This window comes from Oncorhynchus gorbuscha, linkage group LG18, assembly GCF_021184085.1.
Source record: "Oncorhynchus gorbuscha isolate QuinsamMale2020 ecotype Even-year linkage group LG18, OgorEven_v1.0, whole genome shotgun sequence".
Lineage (NCBI taxonomy): Eukaryota > Metazoa > Chordata > Actinopteri > Salmoniformes > Salmonidae > Oncorhynchus > Oncorhynchus gorbuscha.
The window spans coordinates 82,164,499-82,182,132 of NC_060190.1; the positions used below are offsets into that span (position 1 = coordinate 82,164,499).

At 42.0% G+C, this 17,634-nt stretch overlaps 1 protein-coding gene across 1 annotated transcript in view; it reads right to left on the reverse strand.

Moving 5' to 3' along the window:
• Positions 1-17,634, reverse strand: part of LOC124003564 (lysine-specific demethylase phf2-like) — a gene marked incomplete at its 3' end in the record, with an annotated part of 137,545 nt that overhangs the window by 74,793 nt on the left and 45,118 nt on the right.

The following is a 17,634-nucleotide window of genomic DNA, read 5'->3' on the forward strand; positions in this document are numbered from 1 at the left end:
TGACGTTTTCGTCTTTTGAGCTTCTAGTCATGAAATCTATGCAGCCTACTCAATCACTTTTTATAGCTACTGTTTACAGGCCTCCTGGGCCATATACAGCGTTTCTCACTGAGTTCCCTGAATTCCTATCAGACCTGTGATCATTGCAGATAATATTCTAATCTTTGGTGACTTTAATATTCACATGAAGAACCACAGACCCACTCCAAAAGGCTTTTGGAGCCATCATCGACTCAGTGGGTTTTGTCCAACATGTCTCTGGACCCACTCTCTCACAGTCATACGCTGGACCTAGTTTGTCCCATGGAATAAATGTTGTGGATCTTAATGTTTTTCCTCATAATCTGGACTATCAGACCACCATTTTATTAGTTGCAATTGCAACAAATAATCTGCTCAGACCCCAGCAGGAACATCAAAAGTCGTGCTATAAATTCACAGACAACTACAAAGATTCCTTGATGCCCTTCCAGACTCTCTGCCTACCCAAGGGCCTTCAGAGAGACAAAAATCCGTTAACCACCTAACTGAGGATCTCAATTTAACCTTATGCAATACCTAGATGCAGTTACCCCTAAAAACTAAAAAAATGTCTCTAAGAAACAGCTCCATGAGTTTTAGAAAATACCGAGCTCTGAAGCAAGCTTCCAGAAAATTGGAACGGAAATAGGCGCCACACCAAACTGGAAGTCTTCCGACTAGCTTGGAAGGATGGTACCGTGCAGTACTGAAGAGCCCTTACTGCTGCTCGATCGTCCTATTTTTCAATTGGGAAAATAAGAACAATCAGAAATTCCTTTGATACTGTGGCAAAGCTAACTAAAAAGCAGCATTCCCCAAGAGAGGATGACTTGCACTTTAGCAGTGATAAATTCATGAACTTCTTTGAGAAAGATCCCACTTGATTATTAGAAAGCAAATTGCGGACTCCTCTTTAAACCTGCGTATTCCTCCCAAACCTCAGTTGTCACAGTCTGCACAACTCTGCCAGGACCTAGGATCAAAGAAGACGCTCAGTGTTTTAGTACTATATCTCTTGACACAATGATGAAAATAATCATGGCCTCTAAACCTTCAAGCTATACTGGACCCTATTCCAACTAAACTACTGAAGAGCTGCTTCCTGTGCTTGGCCCTCCTATGTTGAACATAATGGCTCTCTATCCACTGGATGTGTACCAAACTCACTAAAGTGGCAGTAATAAAGCCTCTCTCTTGAAAAAACCAAACCTTGACCAGAAAATATAAAAACTATCGGCCCTATATGAATCTTCCATTCCTCTCAAAGATTTTAGGGAAGGAGTTTGCACTATAACTCACTGCCTTCCTGAAGACAGAAGCAATGTATACAGAAATGCTTCAGTCTGGTTTTAGACCCCATCACTTAGCACTGAGACGGCACTTGTGAAGGTGGTAAATGACATTTTGATGGCATCGGACCGAGCTCTGCATCTGTCCTCGTGCTCCTGAACCTTAGTGCTTTTGATACCATCGATCACCACATTCTTTTGGAGATTGGAAACCCAAATTGGTCTGGACATGTTCTGGCTGGTTTAGGTCTTATCTATGGGAAAGATATCAGTTTGTCTCTGTGAATGGTTTGTCCTCTGACAAATCAACTGTACATTTAGGTGTTCCTCCAAGGTTCTGTTTTGGACCACTATTGTTTTCACTATATTTTACCTCCAGGGATGTTATTCGAAAACTATAATGTAAACTTTCACTGCTATGCGGATGACACACAGCTGTACATTTCAATGAAACATGGTGAAGCACCAAAATTGCCCTCGCTAGAAACATGTGTTTTCAGACATAAGAGAGTGGATGGCTGCAAACTTTCACTACTATTAAGCTCGGGACAAAACAGAGATGCTTGTTCTAGATCAAGAAACAAAGAGATCTTCTGTTGAATCTGACAATTAATCTTAATGGTTGTACAGTCGTCTCAAATAAAACTGTGAAGGACCTGTTACTCTGGACCTGATCTCTCTTTTGAAGAACATATCAAAACCATTTCGAGGACAGCTTTTTTCCATCTACGTAACATTGCAAAAATCAGAAACTTTCTGTCCAAAAATGATGCAGAAAAATTAATCCATGCTTTTGTCACTTCTAGGTTAGACTACTGCAATGCTCTATTTTCTGACTACCCGGATAAAGCACTAAATAAACTTCAGTTGGTACTGCATCATTTCTTTAGATCTTACTAGAACCAAAAAATTTGAGTCATATTACTCAGTGCTAGCCTCTCTACACTGGCTTCCTGTCAAAGCAAAGAGCTGATTTCAAGGTTTTACTGCTAACCTACAAAGCATTACATGGGCTTGCTCCTACCTACCTCTGATTTGGTCTGCCGTACATACCTATACGTCACGCTACGGTCCTAGAGCGCGTGAGCCTCCTAATTGTCCTAAATTTCTAAGCAAACAGCTGGAGGCAGGGCTTTCTCCTATAGAGCTCCATTTTTATGGAGCAGTCACCTACCCATATCCCAGAGGTCAAACTCGGTCTCAACCTTTAAGTCTTTACTGAAACTCATCTCTTCAGTGGTCATATGATTAGTGTAGTCTGGCCCAGGAGTGGGGAAGGTGACGGAAAGGCTCTGGAGCAGACCGCCCTTGCTGTCTCCTCACTGGCCGGTTCCCGTTTTCCACTGGGATTCTCTGCCTCTAACCCTGTTACGGGGCTGAGTCACTGGCTTGCTGGGGCTCTCTCGTGCCGTCCTGGGGGATCGTCACCTGGGTGGGTTGATTCACTGTTGTGGTCGGCCTGTCTGGGTTCCCCCCACCCCTTGGGTTGTACCGTGTCGGAGATCTTTGTGGGCTATACTCGGCCTTGTCTCCAGGATGGTAAGTTGGTGGTTGAAGATTTCCCTCTAGTGGTGTGGGGGGCTGTGCTTTGGCAAAGTGGGTGGGGTTATATCCTTCCTGTTTGGCCCTGTCCGGCGGGTGTCCTCGGATGGGCCACAGTGTCTCCTGACCCCTCCTGTCTCAGCCTCCAGTATTTATGCTGCAGTGTTTATGTCGGGGGGCTAGGGTCAGTTTGTTTATCTGGAGTGCTTCTCCTGTCCTATTCGGTGTCCTGTGTAAATCTAAGTGTGCGTTCTCTAATTCTCTCCTTCTCTCTTTCTTTCTCTCTCTCGGAGGACCTGACCCTAGAACCATGCCCCAGGACTACCTGACATGATGACTCCTTGCTGTCCCCAGTCCACCTGGCCATGCTGCTGCTCGGTTTCAACTGGCCTGGGCCTAGGACCATGTCCCAGGACTACCTGACATGAGGACTCCTTGCTGTCCCCAGTCCCACCCTGGCCATGCTCTGCTCCAGTTTCAACTGTTCTGCCTTACTATTATTCAACCATGCTGGTCATTTATGAACATTTGAACATCTTGGCCACGTTCTGTTATAATCTCCACCTGGCACAGCCAGAAGAGGACTGGCCACCCCCAGTCCATCTGACTGTGCTGCTGCTCCAGTTTCAACTGTTCTGCCTTATTATTATTTGACCATGCTGGTCATTTATGAACATTTGAACATCTTGGTCATGTTCTGTTATAATCTCTACCCGGCACAGCCAGAAGAGGGACTGGCCACCCCACATAGCCCGGTTCCTCTCTAGGTTTCTTCCTAGGTTTGGCCTTTCTGGGAGTTTTCTAGCCACCGTGCTTTTACACCTGCATTGTTTGCTGTTTGGGGTTTTAGGCTGGGTTTCTGTACAGCACTTTGAGATATCAGCTGATGTACGAAGGGCTATATAAATAAATTTGATTTGATTTGATTTGATATTAGTACTGTCTGATAATCCTGTCTGGGATGTATTAGTACTGTCTGATAATCCTGTCTGGGATGTATTAGATCTGTCTGATAATCCTGTCTGGGATGTATTAGCACTGTCTGATAATCCTATCAAATGTATTAGTACTGTCTGATAATCCTGTCTGGGATGTATTAGCATTGCCTGATAATCCTATTTGAGATGTATTAGTACTGTCTGATAATCCTGTCTGGGATGTATTAGTACTGTCTGATAATCCTGTCTGGGATGTATTAGATCTGTCTGATAATCCTGTCTGGGATGTATTAGTACTGTCTGATAATCCTGTCTGGGATGTATTAGATTTGTCTGATAATCCTGTCTGGGATTTATTAGTACTGTCTGATAATCCTGTCTGGGATGTATTAGCACTGTCTGATAATCCTATCTGGGATGTATTAGTACTGTCTGATAATCCTGTCTGAGATATATTAGATCTGTCTGATAATCCTGTCTGGGATGTATTAGTACTCTCTGATAATCCTGTCTGGGATGTATTAGATCTGTCTGATAATCCTGTCTGGGATATTTTAGTACAGTAAGACAGGAGTTAAATTAAATCTGCTTTAAGGAGGTTGACACAGAGAGTCGCTGTTTACAAACTAACTAGCTACTTCCCACACAAACAAACCCACACAGATACACTCCACCTCAAGGCACTACAGAGGGTGAGGAATAAGGCCATCACTGGGGCCCAGCACACCTTTACAGTGCTGTGGAAAGTATTCAGACCCTTTGACTTTTTACACATTTTACCACGTTACAGTCTTATTCTAAAATTGATTAAATATAACAATTTCCTCATCAATCTACACACAATAATGACAAAGCGAAAACAGGTTTTTAGAAATTTGAGCAAAAGTATAAAAAATAAAAAAATAGAACTACCTTTTTGACATAAGTATTCAGACCCTTTGCTATGAGACTCGAAATTGAGCTCAGGTGCATCCTGTTTCCATTGATCATAATTGAGATGTGTCCACAACTTGATTGAAGTCCACTTGTGGTAAATTCAATTTATTGGACATGATTTGGAAAGGCAAACACCTGTCTATATAAGGTCCCACAGTTGACAGTGCATGTCAGAGCAAAAACCAAGCCATGAGGTCAAAGGAATTGTCTGTAGAATTCAAAGACAGAATTGTGTTGATGCGCAGATCTGGGGAAGGGTATTAAAAAATGCCTGCAGCATTGAAGGTCCCCAAGAACACAGTGGCCTCCATCATTCTTAAATAGAAGACGTTTGGAACCACGGAGACTCTTCCTAGAGTTGGCTGCCCGGCAAAAATGATTGGGGGAGAAGGGCCTTGGTCAGGGAGGTGACCATAAACCTGATGGTCAATACAACAGAGCTCTAGAGTTCCTCTAGAGAGATTGGAGAACCTTCCAGAAATACAACCATCTCTGCAGCACTCCACCAATCAGGCCTTTATTGTAGAGTGGCCAGACTGAAGCCACCCCTCAGTAAAAGGCACATGACAGCCTGCTTGGAGTTTGTCAAAAGGCACCTATAGGACTCATACCGTGAGAAACAAGATTCTCTGGTCTGATGAAACCAAGATTGAACTCTTTGGCCTGAATGCCAAGCATCACGTCTGGAGGAACCTGGCACCATCCCTATGGTGAAGCATGGTGGTGGCAGCATCATGCTGTGGGGATGTTTTTCAGCAGCAGTGACTGGGAGACTAGTCAGGATGGAGGCAAAGATGAACAAAGCAAAGTTCAGAGAGATCCTTGATGGAAAATGCTCCAAAGTGCTTCAGGAACTCAGACTGGGGTGAAGGTTCACCTTCCAACGACTCTAAGCACACAGCCAAAACAATGCATAAGTGGCTTCGGGACAAGTCTCTGAATGTCCTTGAGTGGCCCAGCCAGAGCTCGGACCTGAACCTGATCTAACATCTCTGGAGAGACATGAAAATAGCTGTGCAGTGAGGCTCCCCATCCAAACTGACAGAGCTTGAGAGGATCTGCAGAGAAGAATGGGAGAAACTCCCCAAATATGGTTTGAGTCTCACGCCCTGACCTTAGAAAGATGCTTTATTTCTCTATTTGGTTAGGTCAGGGTGTGATGTGGGGTGGGCAATCTATGTTTTGTTTTCTATGTTTCTTTATTTCTATGTTTTGGCCGGGTATGGTTCTCAATCAGGGACAGCTGTCTATCGTTGTCTCTGATTGGTAACTATACTTAGGTACCTTTTACCCCTCCTTTCAGTGTGGGTAGTTAACTTTGTTAGGGGCACTATAGCCCTTGTAAGCTTCACAGTTGTTTTCCGTTTGTTGGCGACATTTTAAAATAAAAGGAAAATGTACACTCACCACGCTGCGCTTTGGTCTACTTCTTTCGACGGCCGTGACAGTGAGTCTTTAGGTGCTTCTTGGCAAACTCCAAGCAGGCTGTTATGTGCCTTTTACTGAGGAGTTGCTTTCGTCTGGCCACTACCATAAATGCCTGATTGATGGAGTGCTACAGAGATGAACCTTCTGGAAGGTTCTCCCATCTCCACAGGAGAACTCTGGAGCTCTGAGTGACCATCTGATTCTTGGTCACCTCCCTGACCAAGGCCCGTCTCATGTTTGGCTGGGCGGCCAGCTCTAGGAAGAGTCTTGGTGGTTCCAAACTTCTTCCATTTCAGAATGATGGAGGCCACTGTGTTCTTGGGGACCTTCAATGCTGCAGAAATCTGTGCCTCGACACCATGCTGTCTCGGAGCTCTACGCACAATTCCTTCGACCTCATGGCTTGGTTTTTGATCTGACATACACTGTCAACTGTGGGACCTTCTATAGACAGGTGTGTGCCTTTCCAAATCATGTCCAATCAATTGAATTTACCACAGGTGGACTCCAATCAAGTTGTAGAAACATCTCAAAGATGATCAATGGAAACAGGATGCACCTGAGCTCAATTTCGAGTTTCATAGCAAAGGGTCAGAATACTTATGTAAATACGTTATTTATTCATTTTATTTTTAATATATTTGCAAAATTTTCTAAATAATGTTTACACTTTGTCTTTATGGGGTATTGTGTGTAGATTGATGAGAAAAAAAAACATTTAATCATTTTTTAAATGAGGCTGTAATCTCATTCTAAAAAGGTCAAGGGGTCTGAATACATTCAAAATGCACTGTAGTTACCTTGTACCCCTGCAGTAATGGTACTCCCTGTACATAGCCAAGTTATTACCTCATACCCCTGCACAACGACTCAGTAATGGTACTCCCTGTACATAGCCAAGTTATTACCTCATACCCCTGCACAACGACTCAGTACTGGTACTCCCTGTACATAGCCATGTTATTACCTGGTACTCCCTGTACATAGCCATGTTATTACCTCATACCCCTGCACAACGACTCAGTACTGGTACTCCCTGTACATAGCCATGTTATTACCTGGTACTCCCTGTACATAGCCATGTTATTACCTCATACCCCTGCACAACGACTCAGTACTGGTACTCCCTGTACATAGCCAAGTTATTACCTCATACCCCGGGACCAACGACTCATTACTGGTACTCCCTGTATATAGCCATGTTATTACCTCATACCCCTGCACAACGACTCAGTACTGGTACTCCCTGTACATAGCCATGTTATTACCTCATACCCCTGCACAACGACTCAGTACTGGTACTCCCTGTACATAGCCAAGTTATTACCTCATACCCCGGGACCAACGACTCAGTACTGGTACTCCCTGTACATAGCCAAGTTATTACCTCATACCCCTGCACAACGACTCAGTACTGGTACTCCCTGTACATAGCCATGTTATAACCTCATACCCCGGGACCAACGACTCAGTACTGGTACTCCCTGTACATAGCCAAGTTATTACCTCATACCCCTGCACAACGACTCAGTACTGGTACTCCCTGTACATAGCCAAGTTATTACCTCATACCCCTGGACAACGACTCAGTACTGGTACTCCCTGTACATAGCCAAGTTATTACCTCATACCCCGGCACAACGACTCAGTACTGGTACTCCCTGTACATAGCCAAGTTATTACCTCATACCCCGGCACAACGACTCAGTAATGGTACTCCCTGTAGATAGCCATGTTATTACCTGGTACTCCCTGTATATAGCCATGTTATTACCTGGTACATCCTGTATATAACCATGGTATTACCTGGTAATCCCTGTATATAACCATGGTATTACCTGATACTCCCTGTATATAACCATGGTATTACCTGGTACTCCCTAAAACACTTCTGTGAGCAGGCCTTTCTAATCGACCTGGCCCGGGTATCCTGGAAGGACATTGACCTCATCCCGTCAGTTGACGATGCCTGGTCATTCGTTAAGATTAACTTCCTCACCATTTTAGATTAGCATGCTCCGTTCAAAAAATGCAGAACTAAGAACAGATTCAGCCCTGGGTTCACTCCAGACCTGCCTGCTCTCGACCAGCACAAAAACATCCTTTGGCGGACTGCAATAGCATCGAATTGTCCCCGTGATATGCAACTGTTCAGGGAAGTCAGGAACCAATAGACGCAGTCAGTCAGGAAAGCAAAGGCCAGCTTCTTCAGGCAGAAGTTTGCATCCTGTAGCTCCAACTCCAAAAAGTTCTGGGACACTGTGAAGTCCATGGAGAACAAGAGCACCTCCTCCCAGCTGCCCACTGCACTGAGGCTAGGGAACACGGTCACCACCGATAAATCCATGATTATCGAAAACTTCAATAAGCATTTCTCAACGGCTGGCCATGCCTTCTGCCTGGCTACTCCTACCTCGGCCAACAGCTCCGCCCCCCCCGCAGCTCCTCGCCCAAGCCTCTCCAGGTTCTCCTTTACCCAAATCCAGATAGCAGATGTTCTGAAAGAGCTGCAAAACCTGGACCCATATAAATCAGCTGGGCTTGACAAGCTGGACCCTCTATTTCTGAAACTATCCGCCGCCATTGTCGCAACCCCTATTTACCAGCCTGTTCAACCTCTCTTTCATATCGTCTGAGATCCCCAAGGATTGGAAAGCTGCCGCAGTCATCCCCGTCTTCAAAGGGGGAGACACCCTGGACCCAAACTGTTACAGACCTATATCCATTCTGCCCTGCCTATCTAAGGTCTTCGAAAGCCAAGACAACAAACAGGTCACTGACCATCTCGAATCCCACCGTACCTTCTCCGCTATGCAATCTGGTTTCCGAGCCGGTCACGGGTGCACCTCAGCCACACTCAAGGTACTAAACGATATCATAACCGCCATCGATAAAAGACAGTACTGCGCAGCCGTCTTCATCGACCTTGCCAAGGATTTCGACTCTGTCAATCACCATATTCTTATCGGCAGACTCAGTAGCCTCGGTTTTTCGGATGACTGCCTTGCCTGGTTCACCAATTACTTTGCAGACAGAGTTCAGTGTGTCAAATCGGAGGGCATGCTGTCCGGTCCTCTGGCAGTCTCTATGGGGGTGCCACAGGGTTCAATTCTCGTGCCGACTCTTTTCTCTGTATATATCAATGATGTTGTTCTTGCTGCGGGCGATTCCCTGATCCACCTCTACGCAGACGACACCATTCTATATACTTTTGGCCCGTCATTGGACACCGTGCTATCTAACCTCCAAACGAGCTTCAATGCCATACAACACTCCTTCCGTGGTCTCCAACTGCTCTTAAACGCTAGTAAAACCAAATGCATGCTTTTCAACCGATCGCTGCCTGCACCCGCATGCCCGACTAGCATCACCACCCTGGATGGGTCCGACCTTGAATATGTGGACACCTATAAGTACCTAGGTGTCTGGCTAGACTGCAAACTCTCCTTCCAGACTCATATCAAACATCTCCAATCGAAAATCAAATCAAGAGTCGGCTTTCTATTCCGCAACAAAGCCTCCTTCACTCACGCTGCCAAGCTTACCCTAGTAAAACTGACTATCCTACCGATCCTCGACTTCGGCGATGTCATCTACAAAATTGCTTCCAACACTCTACTCAGCAAACTGGATGCAGTTTATCACAGTGCCATCCGTTTTGTCACTAAAGCACCTTATACTACCCACCACTGCGACTTGTATGCTCTAGTCGGCTGGCCCTCGCTACATATTCGTCGCCAGACCCACTGGCTCCAGGTCATCTACAAGGTCATGCTAGGTAAAGCTCCGCCTAATCTCAGTTCACTGGTCACGATGGCAACACCCATCCGTAGCATGGTAACCATGGTATTACCTGATACTCCCTGTATATAACCATGTTATTACCTGGTACTCCCTGTATATAACCATGGTATTACCTGGTACTCCCTGTATATAGCCATGTTATTACTACTCCCTGTATATAACCATGTTATTACCTGGTACTCCCTGTATATAACCATGTTATTACCTGGTACTCCCCGTATATAACCATGTTATTACCTGGTACTCCCCGTATATAACCATGTTATTACCTGGTACTCCCCGTATATAACCATGTTATTACCTGGTACACCCCGTATATAACCATGTTATTACCTGGTACTCCCCGTATATAACCATGTTATTACCTGGTACTCCCCGTATATAACCATGTTATTACCTGGTACTCCCCGTATATAACCATGGTATTACCTGGTACTCCCCGTATTTAACCATGTTATTACCTGGTACTCCCAGTATATAACCATGGTATTACCTGATACTCCCTGTATATAACCATGTTATTACCTGGTACTCCCTGTATATAACCATGTTATTACCTGGTACTCCCTGTATATAACCATGTTATTACCTGGTACTCCCTGTATATAACCATGTTATTACCTGGTACTCCCTGTATATAACCATGGTATTACCTGGTACTCCCTGTATATAGCCACGTTATTACCTGGTACTCCCTGTATATAACCATGGTATTACCTGGTACTCCCTGTATATAACCATGTTATTACCTGGTACTCCCTGTATATAGCCATGTTATTACCTGGTACTCCCTGTATGTAACCATGTTATTACCTGGTACTCCCTGTATATAACCATGGTATGACCTGGTACTCCCTGTATATAACCACGGTATTACCTGGTACTCCCTGTATATAACCATGTTATTACCTGGTACTCCCCGTATATAACCATGTTATTACCTGGTACTCCCCGTATATAACCATGTTATTACCTGGTACTCCCTGTATATAACCATGGTATTACCTGGTACTCCCCATATATAACCATGTTATTACCTGGTACTCCCTGTATATAACCATGTTATTACCTGGTACTCCCTGTATATAACCATGTTATTACCTGGTACTCCCTGTATATAACCATGGTATTACCTGGTACTCCCCGTATATAACCATGTTATTACCTGGTACTCCCTGTATATAACCATGTTATTACCTGGTACTCCCCGTATATAACCATGTTATTACCTGGTACTCCTGTATATAACCATGTTATTACCTGGTACTCCCTGTATATAACCATGTTATTACCTGGTACTCCCCTGTATATAACCATGGTATTACCTGGTACTCCCCGTATATAACCATGTTATTACCTGGTACTCCCTGTATATAACCATGTTATTACCTGGTACTCCCTGTATATAACCATGTTATTACCTGGTACTCCCTGTATATAACCATGTTATTACCTGGTACTCCCTGTATATAACCATGTTATTACCTGGTACTCCCTGTATATAACCATGTTATTACCTGGTACTCCCTGTATATAACCATGTTATTACCTGGTACTCCCTGTATATAACCATGTTATTACCTGGTACTCCCTGCATATAACCATGTTATTACCTAGTATCTGTATATAGCCATGTTATTACCTGGTACTCCCTGTATATAACCATGTTATTACCTGGTACTCCCTGTATATAACCATGTTATTACCTGGTACTCCCTGTATATAACCATGTTATTACCTGGTACTCCCTGTATATAACCATGTTATTACCTGGTACTCCCTGTATATAACCATGTTATTACCTGGTACTCCCTGTATATAACCATGTTATTACCTGGTACTCCCTGTATATAACCATGTTATTACCTGGTACTCCCTGTATATAACCATGTTATTACCTGGTGTTATTACCTGGTATCCCTGTATATAACCATGTTATTACCTGGTACTCCCTGTATATAACCATGTTATTACCTGGTACTCCCTGTATATAACCATGTTATTACCTGGTACTCCCTGTATATAACCATGTTATTACCTGGTACTCCCTGTATATAACCATGTTATTACCTGGTACTCCCTGTATATAACCATGTTATTACCTGGTACTCCCTGTATATAACCATGTTATTACCTGGTACTCCCTGTATATAACCATGTTATTACCTGGTACTCCCTGTATATAACCATGTTATTACCTGGTACTCCTGTATATAACCATGTTATTACCTGGTACTCCCTGTATATAACCATGTTATTACCTGGTACTCCCTGTATATAACCATGTTATTACCTGGTACTCCCTGTATATAACCATGTTATTACCTGGTACTCCCTGTATATAACCATGTTATTACCTGGTACTCCCTGTATATAACCATGTTATTACCTGGTACTCCCTGTATATAACCATGTTATTACCTGGTACTCCCTGTATATAACCATGTTATTACCTGGTACTCCCTGTATATAACCATGTTATTACCTGGTACTCCTGTATATAACCATGTTATTACCTGGTACTCCCTGTATATAACCATGTTATTACCTGGTACTCCCTGTATATAACCATGTTATTACCTGGTACTCCCTGTATATAACCATGTTATTACCTGGTACTCCTGTATATAACCATGTTATTACCTGGTACTCCCTGTATATAACCATGTTATTACCTGGTACTCCCTGTATATAACCATGTTATTACCTGGTACTCCCTGTATATAACCATGTTATTACCTGGTACTCCTGTATATAACCATGTTATTACCTGGTACTCCTGTATATAACCATGTTATTACCTGGTACTCCCGTATATAACCATGTTATTACCTGGTACTCCCTGTATATAACCATGTTATTACCTGGTACTCCCTGTATATAACCATGTTATTACCTGGTACTCCCTGTATATAACCATGTTATTACCTGGTACTCCCTGTATATAACCATGTTATTACCTGGTACTCCTGTATATAACCATGTTATTACCTGGTACTCCCTGTATATAACCATGTTATTACCTGGTACTCCCTGTATATAACCATGTTATTACCTGGTACTCCCTGTATATAACCATGTTATTACCTGGTACTCCCTGTATATAACCATGTTATTACCTGGTACTCCCTGTATATAACCATGTTATTACCTGGTACTCCCTGTATATAACCATGTTATTACCTGGTACTCCCTGTATATAACCATGTTATTACCTGGTACTCCCTGTATATAACCATGTTATTACCTGGTACTCCCTGTATATAACCATGTTATTACCTGGTACTCCCTGTATATAACCATGTTATTACCTGGTACTCCCTGTATATAACCATGTTATTACCTGGTACTCCCTGTATATAACCATGTTATTACCTGGTACTCCTGTATATAACCATGTTATTACCTGGTACTCCCTGTATATAACCATGGTATTACCTGGTACTCCCTGTATATAACCATGTTATTACCTGGTACTCCCTGTATATAACCATGTTATTACCTGGTACTCCCTGTATATAACCATGTTATTACCTGGCATTTTTTCCATGTTTTTGTAAAAAAATATAACCATGTTTTACCTGGTACTCCCTGTATATAACCATGTTCCATTACCTGGTACACCTTTATACAAACCATGTTATGAGGAATAATATTGCCATGTTATTACCTGGTTACTTGTATATAACCATGTTATTACCTGGTACTCCTGTATATAACCATGGTATTACCTGGTACTCCCCGGATATATAACCATGTTATTACCTGGTACTCCTGTATATAACCATGTTTTTACCTAAACACACAAAGTATATAACCAAGATTATTACCTGGTACTCCCTTATATAACCAGTCCTATTACCTGGACACCCTGTATATAACCATGTTATTACCTGGTAAGCCCTGGAATGCATGTTATTACCTGGTACTCCTGTATATAACCATGTTATTACCTGGTACTCCCTGTATATAACCATGTTATTACCTGGTACTCCCTGTACAGGATAGCATGTTATTACCTGGTACTCCTGTATATAACCATGTTATTACCTGGTACTCCCTGTATATAACCATGTTATTACCTGGTACTCCCCGTATATAACCATGTTATTACCTGGTACTCCCTGTATATAACCATGTTATTACCTGGTACTCCCTGTATATAGCCATGTTATTACCTGGTACTCCTGTATATAACCATGTTATTACCTGGTACTCCTGTATATAACCATGTTATTACCTGGTACTCCCGTATATAACCATGTTATTACCTGGTACTCCCTGTATATAACCATGTTATTACCTGGTACTCCCTGTATATAACCATGTTATTACCTGGTACTCCCTGTATATAACCATGTTATTACCTGGTACTCCCTGTATATAACCATGTTATTACCTGGTACTCCTGTATATAACCATGTTATTACCTGGTACTCCCCTGTATATAACCATGTTATTACCTGGTACTCCAGTATATAACCATGTTATTACCTGGTACTCCCTGTATATAACCATGTTATTACCTGGTACTCCCCGTATATAACCATGGTATTACCTGGTACTCCCCGTATATAACCATGTTATTACCTGGTACTCCCTGTATATAACCATGTTATTACCTGGTACTCCCCATATATAACCATGTTATTACCTGGTACTCCCCGTATATAACCATGTTATTACCTGGTACTCCAGAGATATAACCATGTTATTACCTGGTACAGCAGAGATATATTAACCATGGTATTACCTGGAACTCCCCGTATATAACCATGTTATTACCTGGTACTCCCTGTATATAACCATGTTATTACCTGGTACTCCCTGTATATAACCATGTTATTACCTGGTACTCCCTGTATATAACCATGTTATTACCTGGTACTCCCTGTATATAACCATGTTATTACCTGGTACTCCCTGTATATAACCATGTTATTACCTGGTACTCCTGTATATAACCATGTTATTACCTGGTACTCCTGTATATAACCATGTTATTACCTGGAACTCCCTGTATATAACCATGTTATTACCTGGTACTCCCTGTATATAACCATGTTATTACCTGGTACTCCCTGTATATAACCATGTTATTACCTGGTACTCCCTGTATATAACCATGTTATTACCTGGTACTCATGTATATAACCATGGTATTACCAACTCAATATATAACCATGTTATTACCTGGACTCCCGTCAAATATAACCATGTTATTACCTGGTACTCCATTATATAACCATGTTATTACCTGGTACTGTTATAACCATGTTATTACCTGGTACTCCCTGTATATAACCATGTTATTACCTGGTACTCCCTGTATATAACCATGTTATTACCTGGTACTCCTGTATATAACCATGTTATTACCTGGTACTCCCTGTATATAACCATGTTATTACCTGGTACTCCCTGTATATAACCATGTTATTACCTGGTACTCCTGTATATAACCATGTTATTACCTGGTACTCCCTGTATATAACCATGTTATTACCTGGTACTCCCTGTATATAACCATGTTATTACCTGGTACTCCTGTATATAACCATGTTATTACCTGGTACTCCTGTATATAACCATGTTATTACCTGGTACTCCTGTATATAACCATGTTATTACCTGGTACTCCCTGTATATAACCATGTTATTACCTGGTACTCCTGTATATACCATGTTCCCGATCCTGGTACTCCCTGTATATAACCATGTTATTACCTGGTACTCCTGTATATAACCATGTTATTACCTGGTACTCCTGTATATAACCATGTTATTACCTGGTACTCCTGTATATAACCATGTTATTACCTGGTACTCCTGTATATAACCATGTTATTACCTGGTACTCCCTGTATATAACCATGGTATTACCTGGTACTCCCGTATATAACCATGTTATTACCTGGTACTCCCTGTATATAACCATGTTATTACCTGGTACTCCCCCGTATATAACCATGTTATTACCTGGTACTCCCTGTATATAACCATGTTATTACCTGGTACTCCCTGTATATAACCATGTTATTACCTGGTACTCCTGTATATAACCATGTTATTACCTGGTACTCCCTGTATATAGCCATGTTATTACCTGGTACTCCCTGTATATAACCATGTTATTACCTGGTACTCCCTGTATATAACCATGTTATTACCTGGTACTCCCGTATATAACCATGTTATTACCTGGTACTCCTGTATATAACCATGTTATTACCTGGTACTCCCTGTATATAACCATGTTATTACCTGGTACTCCCAGGTATATAACCATGTTATTACCTGGTACTCCTGTATATAACCATGTTATTACCTGGTACTCCCTGTATATAACCATGTTATTACCTGGTACTCCTGTATATAACCATGTTATTACCTGGTACTCCAACCCCCTGTATATAACCATGTTATTACCTGGTACTCCCTGGCCATATAGCCATGTTATTACCTGGTACTCCTGTATATAACCATGTTATTACCTGGTACTCCCTGTATATAACCATGGTATTACCTGGTACTCCCATATAACCATGTTATTACCTGGTACTCCCTGTATATAACCATGTTATTACCTGGTACTCCCTGTATATAACCATGTTATTACCTGGTACTCCCCGTATATAACCATGTTATTACCTGGTACTCCCTGTATATAACCATGTTATTACCTGGTACTCCCTGTATATAACCATGTTATTACCTGGTACTCCCGTATATAACCATGTTATTACCTGGTACTCCCGTATATAACCATGTTATTACCTGGTACTCCCTGTATATAACCATGTTATTACCTGGTACTCCTGTATATAACCATGTTATTACCTGGTACTTTGTATATAACCATGTTATTACCTGGTACTCCTGTATATAACCATGTTATTACCTGGTACTCCCTGTATATAACCATGTTATTACCTGGTACTCCCTGTATATAACCATGTTATTACCTGGTACTCCCGTATATAACCATGTTATTACCTGGTACTCCCCGTATATAACCATGTTATTACCTGGTACTCCCAGTATATAACCATGTTATTACCTGGTACTCAGGTATATAACCATGTTATTACCTGGTACTCCCTGTATATAACCATGTTATTACCTGGTACTCCCTGTATATAACCATGTTATTACCTGGTACTCCTGTATATAACCATGTTATTACCTGGTACTCCCTGTATATAACCATGTTATTACCTGGTACTCCCTGTATATAACCATGTTATTACCTGGTACTCCCCATGTATATAACCATGTTATTACCTGGTACTCCCTGTATATAACCATGTTATTACCTGGTACTCCCTGTATATAACCATGTTATACCTGGTACCCAGTATATAACCATGTTATTACCTGGTACTCCCTGTTATATAACCATGTTATTACCTGGTACTCCCTGTATATAACCATGTTATTACCTGGTACTCCCGTATATAACCATGTTATTACCTGGTACTCCTTGTATATAACCATGTTATTACCTGGTACTCCCTGTATATAACCATGTTATTACCTGGTACTCCCTGTATATAACCATGTTATTACCTGGTACTCCCTGTATATAACCATGTTATTACCTGGTACTCCCTGTATATAACCATGTTATTACCTGGTACTCCCCGTATATAACCATGTTATTACCTGGTACTCCC